Below are 8366 nucleotides of genomic sequence, written 5' to 3'. Positions count from 1 at the left end.
TATAGAATTTTAGGAGGAGGACTAGTGGAGCACAGTGTATAGAATTATAAGATGAGGACTAGTGGAGCACAGTGTATAGAATTATAGGAGGAGGACTAGTGGAGCACAGTATATAGAATTATAGGAGGAGGACTAGTGGAGCACAGTATATAGAATTATAAGATGAGGACTAGTGGAGCACAGTGTATAGAATTATAAGATGAGGACTAGTGGAGCACAGTGTATAGAATTATAAGATGAGGACTAGTGGAGCACAGTGTATAGAATTATAGGAGGAGGACTAGTGGAGCACAGTGTATAGAATTATAGGAGGAGGACTAGTGGAGCACAGTATATAGAATTATAAGATGAGGACTAGTGGAGCACAGTATATAGAATTATAAGATGAGGACTAGTGGAGCACAGTGTATAGAATTATAAGATGAGGACTAGTGGAGCACAGTGTATAGAATTATAGGAGGAGGACTAGTGGAGCACAGTATATAGAATTATAAGATGAGGACTAGTGGAGCACAGTGTATAGAATTATAAGATGAGGACTAGTGGAGCACAGTGTATAGAATTATAAGATGAGGACTAGTGGAGCACAGTGTATAGAATTATAGGAGGAGGACTAGTGGAGCACAGTATATAGAATTATAAGATGAGGACTAGTGGAGCACAGTATATAGAATTATAAGATGAGGACTAGTGGAGCACAGTATATAGAATTATAAGATGAGGACTAGTGGAGCACAGTGTATAGAATTATAAGATGAGGACTAGTGGAGCACTGTTGAGTTAGATTTAATCAATTTAGACAGATAAATCATAGGGAGAAAGCTATTCACTGTACTATGACTGCAGTGTTCAGTGTGTTACACATACACTAGCCAGGTCACTCTTTCAGTGCCATGAATCTTATTTTCTACTTCTTTTTTAATGCAGTACTAGATCTGCCATTGGTGTTGCACTGTTTTCTGTGACTGTCCACAGAATAATTTACATTAGTATTACAGTTTTATTAAGGTGTCGTGCAGATTATACATTACTGGCTGATACTTTGTGGTATGTTTTTACTTCCCGTCTCACTAAGAATAGACTTAAATATCAATCCCACGCTTTTAAGACAAAGAATCATAACCATATGTGGGCTTCTCGATGCACATCACAGCTCACAATGACCAGGATGATCTTCATCGCATGTAAGTATTATTATTTTTATCACCATTATTTTGTTTTATATATTTCATATATTTACATATATTTTTTTTTTAATTAAATAAATAAGAATTCATATAAAAATTTAGGTAAATGAACATATTATAAAAACTGGAGCCTCTCCATGGATCTGGTGTGTGCCTATTCACGCCATACCTTTTCATGTGTCAGTATGCGGCTTCATTATACCGTATATAGATATCAGAGACTAATATAGCGCTATAGTATGTGTCAGTATGTGGCTTCATTATACTGTATACCGATAATATATCAGACTAATATAGCACTATAGTATGTGTCAGTATGTGGCCTCATTATACTGTATGCAGATAATATATCAGAGACTAATATAGCGGTATAGTATGTGTCAGTATGTGGCTTCATTATACTGTATACAGATAATATATCAGAGACTAATATAGCGGTATAGTATGTGTCAGTATGTGGCCTCATTATACTGTATACAGATAATATATCAGAGACTAATATAGCGGTATAGTATGTGTCAGTATGTGGCTTCATTATACTGTATACAGGTAATATATCAGACTAATATAGTGCTATAGTAAGTGTCAGTATGTGGCCTCATTATACTGTGTACAGATACTATATCAGAGACTAATATAGCGGTATAGTATGTGTCAGTATATGGCTTCATTATACTGTATACAGATAATACATCAGAGACTAATATAGTGGTATAGTATGGGTCAGTATGTTGCATCATTATACTGTATACAGATAATATATCAGAGACTAATATAGCGGTATAGTATGTGTCAGTATGTGGCTTCATTATACTGTATACAGATAATATATCAGAGACTAATATAGCGGTATAGTATGGGTCAGTATGTTGCATCATTATACTGTATACAGATAATATATCAGAGACTAATATAGCGGTATAGTATGTGTCAGTATGTGGCTTCATTATACTGTATACAGATAATATATCAGAGACTAATATAGCGGTATAGTATGTGTCAGTATGTGGCCTCATTATACTGTATACAGATAATATATCAGAGACTAATATAGCGGTATAGTATGTGTCAGTATGTGGCTTCATTATACTGTATACAGATAATATATCAGACTAATATAGTGCTATAGTAAGTGTCAGTATGTGGCTTCATTATACTGTATACAGATAATATATCAGACTAATATAGTGCTATAGTAAGTGTCAGTATGTGGCTTCATTATACTGTATACAGATAATATATCAGACTAATATAGTGCTATAGTAAGTGTCAGTATGTGGCCTCATTATACTGTATACAGATACTATATCAGACTAATATAGCGGTATAGTATGTGTCAATATGTGGCCTCATTATACTGTATACAGATACTATATCAGATACTAATATAGCGGTATATTATGTGTCAGTATGTGGCTTCATTATACTGTATACAGATACTATATCAGAGACTAATATAGCGGTATAGTATGTGTCAGTATATGGCTTCATTATACTGTATACAGATAATATATCAGACTAATATAGCGCTATAGTATGTATCAGTATGTGGCTTCATTATACTGTATACAGATACTATATCAGAGACTAATATAGTGGTATAGTATGGGTCAGTATGTTGCATCATTATACTGTATACAGATACTATATCAGAGACTAATATAGCGCTATAGTATGTGTCAGTATGTGGCCTCATTATACTGTATACAGATACTATATCAGAGACTAATATAGTGGTATAGTATGGGTCAGTATGTGGCTTCATTATACTGTATACAGATACTATATCAGACTAATATAGCGCTATAGTATGTATCAGTATGTGGCTTCATTATACTGTATACAGATACTATATCAGAGACTAATATAGCGCTATAGTATGTGTCAGTATGTGGCCTCATTATACTGTATACAGATACTATATCAGAGACTAATATAGCGCTATAGTATGTGTCAGTATGTGGCCTCATTATACTGTATACAGATACTATATCAGAGACTAATATAGCGCTATAGTATGGGTCAGTATGTTGCATCATTATACTGTATACAGATAATATATCAGAGACTAATATAGCGGTATAGTATGTGTCAGTATGTGGCTTCATTATACTGTATACAGATAATATATCAGATACTAATATAGCGGTATATTATGTGTCAGTATGTGGCTTCATTATACTGTGTACAGATACTATATCAGAGACTAATATAGCGGTATAGTATGTGTCAGTGTGTGGCCTCATTATACTGTATACAGATACTGTATCAGATACTAATATAGCGGTATAGTATGTGTCAGTGTGTGGTCTCATTATACTGTATACAGATACTGTATCAGATACTAATATAGCGGTATATTATGTGTCAGTATGTGGCTTCATTATACTGTGTACAGATACTATATCAGAGACTAATATAGCGGTATAGTATGTGTCAGTGTGTGGCCTCATTATACTGTATACAGATAATATATCAGACTAATATAGCGGTATAGTATGTGTCAGTATATGGCTTCATTATACTGTATACAGATAATATATCAGACTAATATAGCGCTATAGTATGTGTCAGTATGTGGCCTCATTATACTGTATACAGATAATATATCAGAGACTAATATAGTGGTATAGTATGGGTCAGTATGTTGCATCATTATACTGTATGCAGATAATATATCAGAGACTAATATAGCGCTATAGTATGTGTCAGTATATGGCTTCATTATATTGTATACAGATAATAAATCAGAGACTAATATAGCGGTATAGTATGTGTCAGTATGTGGCTTCATTATAATGTATACAGGTAATACATCAGAGACTAATATAGTGGTATAGTATGGGTCAGTATGTTGCATCATTATACTGTATACAGATAATATATCAGAGACTAATATAGCGGTATAGTATGTGTCAGTATGTGGCTTCATTATACTGTATACAGATAATATATCAGACTAATATAGTGCTATAGTATGTGTCAGTATGTGGCCTTATTATACTGTATACAGATAATATATCAGACTAATATAGCGGTATAGTATGTGTCAGTATGTGGCCTCATTATACTGTATACAGATACTATATCAGATACTAATATAGCGGTATATTATGTGTCAGTATGTGGCTTCATTATACTGTATACAGATAATATATCAGAGACTAATATAGCGGTATAGTATGTGTCAGTATGTGGCCTCATTATACTGTATACAGATACTATATCAGACTAATATAGCGCTATAGTATGTATCAGTATGTGGCTTCATTATACTGTATACAGATACTATATCAGAGACTAATATAGCGCTATAGTATGTGTCAGTATGTGGCCTCATTATACTGTATACAGATACTATATCAGAGACTAATATAGCGCTATAGTATGTGTCAGTATGTGGCCTCATTATACTGTATACAGATACTATATCAGAGACTAATATAGCGCTATAGTATGGGTCAGTATGTTGCATCATTATACTGTATACAGATAATATATCAGAGACTAATATAGCGGTATAGTATGTGTCAGTATGTGGCTTCATTATACTGTATACAGATAATATATCAGATACTAATATAGCGGTATATTATGTGTCAGTATGTGGCTTCATTATACTGTGTACAGATACTATATCAGAGACTAATATAGCGGTATAGTATGTGTCAGTGTGTGGCCTCATTATACTGTATACAGATACTGTATCAGATACTAATATAGCGGTATAGTATGTGTCAGTGTGTGGTCTCATTATACTGTATACAGATACTGTATCAGATACTAATATAGCGGTATATTATGTGTCAGTATGTGGCTTCATTATACTGTGTACAGATACTATATCAGAGACTAATATAGCGGTATAGTATGTGTCAGTGTGTGGCCTCATTATACTGTATACAGATAATATATCAGACTAATATAGCGGTATAGTATGTGTCAGTATATGGCTTCATTATACTGTATACAGATAATATATCAGACTAATATAGCGCTATAGTATGTCTCAGTATGTGGCCTCATTATACTGTATACAGATAATATATCAGAGACTAATATAGTGGTATAGTATGGGTCAGTATGTTGCATCATTATACTGTATGCAGATAATATATCAGAGACTAATATAGCGCTATAGTATGTGTCAGTATATGGCTTCATTATATTGTATACAGATAATAAATCAGAGACTAATATAGCGGTATAGTATGTGTCAGTATGTGGCTTCATTATAATGTATACAGGTAATACATCAGAGACTAATATAGTGGTATAGTATGGGTCAGTATGTTGCATCATTATACTGTATACAGATAATATATCAGAGACTAATATAGCGGTATAGTATGTGTCAGTATGTGGCTTCATTATACTGTATACAGATAATATATCAGACTAATATAGTGCTATAGTATGTGTCAGTATGTGGCCTTATTATACTGTATACAGATAATATATCAGACTAATATAGCGGTATAGTATGTGTCAGTATGTGGCCTCATTATACTGTATACAGATACTATATCAGATACTAATATAGCGGTATATTATGTGTCAGTATGTGGCTTCATTATACTGTATACAGATAATATATCAGAGACTAATATAGCGGTATAGTATGTGTCAGTATGTGGCCTCATTATACTGTATACAGATACTATATCAGATACTAATATAGCGGTATATTATGTGTCAGTATGTGGCTTCATTATACTGTGTACAGATACTATATCAGAGACTAATATAGCGGTATAGTATGTGTCAGTATATGGCTTCATTATACTGTATACAGATAATATATCAGACTAATATAGCGCTATAGTATGTGTCAGTATGTGGCCTCATTATACTGTATACAGATAATATATCAGACTAATATAGCGGTATAGTATGTGTCAGTATGTGGCCTCATTATACTGTATACAGATACTATATCAGAGACTAATATAGCGGTATAGTATGTGTCAGTATGTGGCTTCATTATACTGTATACAGATACTATATCAGACTAATATAGCGCTATAGTATGTATCAGTATGTGGCTTCATTATACTGTATACAGATACTATATCAGAGACTAATATAGTGGTATAGTATGGGTCAGTATGTTGCATAATTATACTGTATACAGATAATATATCAGAGACTAATATAGCGGTATAGTATGTGTCAGTATGTGGATTCATTATACTGTATACAGATACTGTATCAGATACTAATATAGTGGTATATTATGTGTCAGTATGTGGCTTCATTATACTGTGTACAGATACTATATCAGAGACTAATATAGCGGTATATTATGTGTCAGTGTGTGGCCTCATTATACTGTATACAGATAATATATCAGACTAATATAGCGCTATAGTATGTGTCAGTGTGTGGCCTCATTATACTGTATACAGATAATATATCAGACTAATATAGCGCTATAGTATGTGTCAGTATGTGGCCTCATTATACTGTATACAGATAATATATCAGACTAATATAGCGGTATAGTATGTGTCAGTATGTGGCCTCATTATACTGTATACAGATACTATATCAGAGACTAATATAGCGGTATAGTATGTGTCAGTATGTGGCCTCATTATACTGTATACAGATAATATATCAGAGACTAATATAGCGCTATAGTATGTGTCAGTATGTGGCTTCATTACACTGTATACAGATAATATATCAGAGAGTAATATAGCGCTATAGTATGTATTAGTATGTGGCTTCATTATACTGTATACAGATACTATATCAGAGACTAATATAGCGGTATAGTATGTGTCGTATGTGTCAGTATGTGGCCTCATTATACTGTATACAGATAATATATCAGACTAATATAGCGCTATAGTATGTGTCAGTATGTGGCTTCATTATACTGTATACAGATAATATATCAGACTAATATAGCGCTATAGTATGTGTCAGTATGTGGCTTCATTATACTGTATACAGATAATATATCAGACTAATATAGCGCTATAGTATGTGTCAGTATGTGGCTTCATTATACTGTATACAGATAATATATCAGACTAATATAGCGCTATAGTAAGTGTCAGTATGTGGCTTCATTATATTGTATACAGATAATATATCAGAGAGTAATATAGCGCTATAGTAAGTGTCAGTATGTGGCTTCATTATACTGTATACAGATAATATATCAGAGACTAATATAGCGGTATATTATGTGTCAGTATGTGGCTTCATTATACTGTATACAGATAATATATCAGACTAATATAGCGGTATAGTATTTGTCAGTATGTGGCCTCATTATACTGTATACAGATAATATATCAGACTAATATAGCGGTATAGTATGTGTCAGTATGTGGCCTCATTATACTGTATACAGATACTATATCAGAGACTAATATAGCGGTATAGTATGTGTCAGTATGTGGCCTCATTATACTGTATACAGATAATATATCAGAGACTAATATAGCGGTATAGTATGTGTCAGTATGTGGCCTCATTATACTGTATACAGATAATATATCAGACTAATATAGCGGTATAGTATGTGTCAGTATGTGGCCTCATTATACTGTATACAGATAATATATCAGACTAATATAGCGGTATAGTATGTGTCAGTATGTGGCTTCTTCTAGTGGTTTGTTCGTTCTCTAGTGTGAGTCTATTATTTTTTATTTTCTCAAACCACTACAGAGTTACCAGATAGGTGTGACTCTTAAAGTTGGCGGTAAGTTATTCTTTTCTGTACATGACTATAGGAGCAACCGCCATGTCTGAGCTTCTCCTCTGCTCCATTAATAGCACTTACTGATATACTTTCCATCTTAGTTGTGGCCATAGATAACAATAGACTGGAGACGACTCTCCAAGGTGTATGGGAGAGTTCTTCCTTCTCGTAAGAGGAAGTGAGTGCTGGTTAGACTATCTTCTGCTTGTCAGGGACCTAATTATAGTAAAATACATGAATAACATTATTTTTTCTGTTTCACTTACAGTCATGTTTACAAGAATAACAGGTGAGTGAAAACGGAATTGTGTCTGGATCTGGATTAATGCAGAACACAAATATCCTCAAGGTTACAGCAAAAATAATTGAGACCTGATAACACTTCTAAGTTCTTGCAATAGTTGTCTGATGACTTGGGTCAAGTGTTTTCAACTAATACATCTGTAGAACGGTGATCT

This window comes from Leptodactylus fuscus, chromosome 7 (assembly GCF_031893055.1).
Source record: "Leptodactylus fuscus isolate aLepFus1 chromosome 7, aLepFus1.hap2, whole genome shotgun sequence".
Taxonomy (NCBI): Eukaryota; Metazoa; Chordata; class Amphibia; order Anura; family Leptodactylidae; genus Leptodactylus; species Leptodactylus fuscus.
This window is presented reverse-complemented; position numbering follows the sequence as displayed.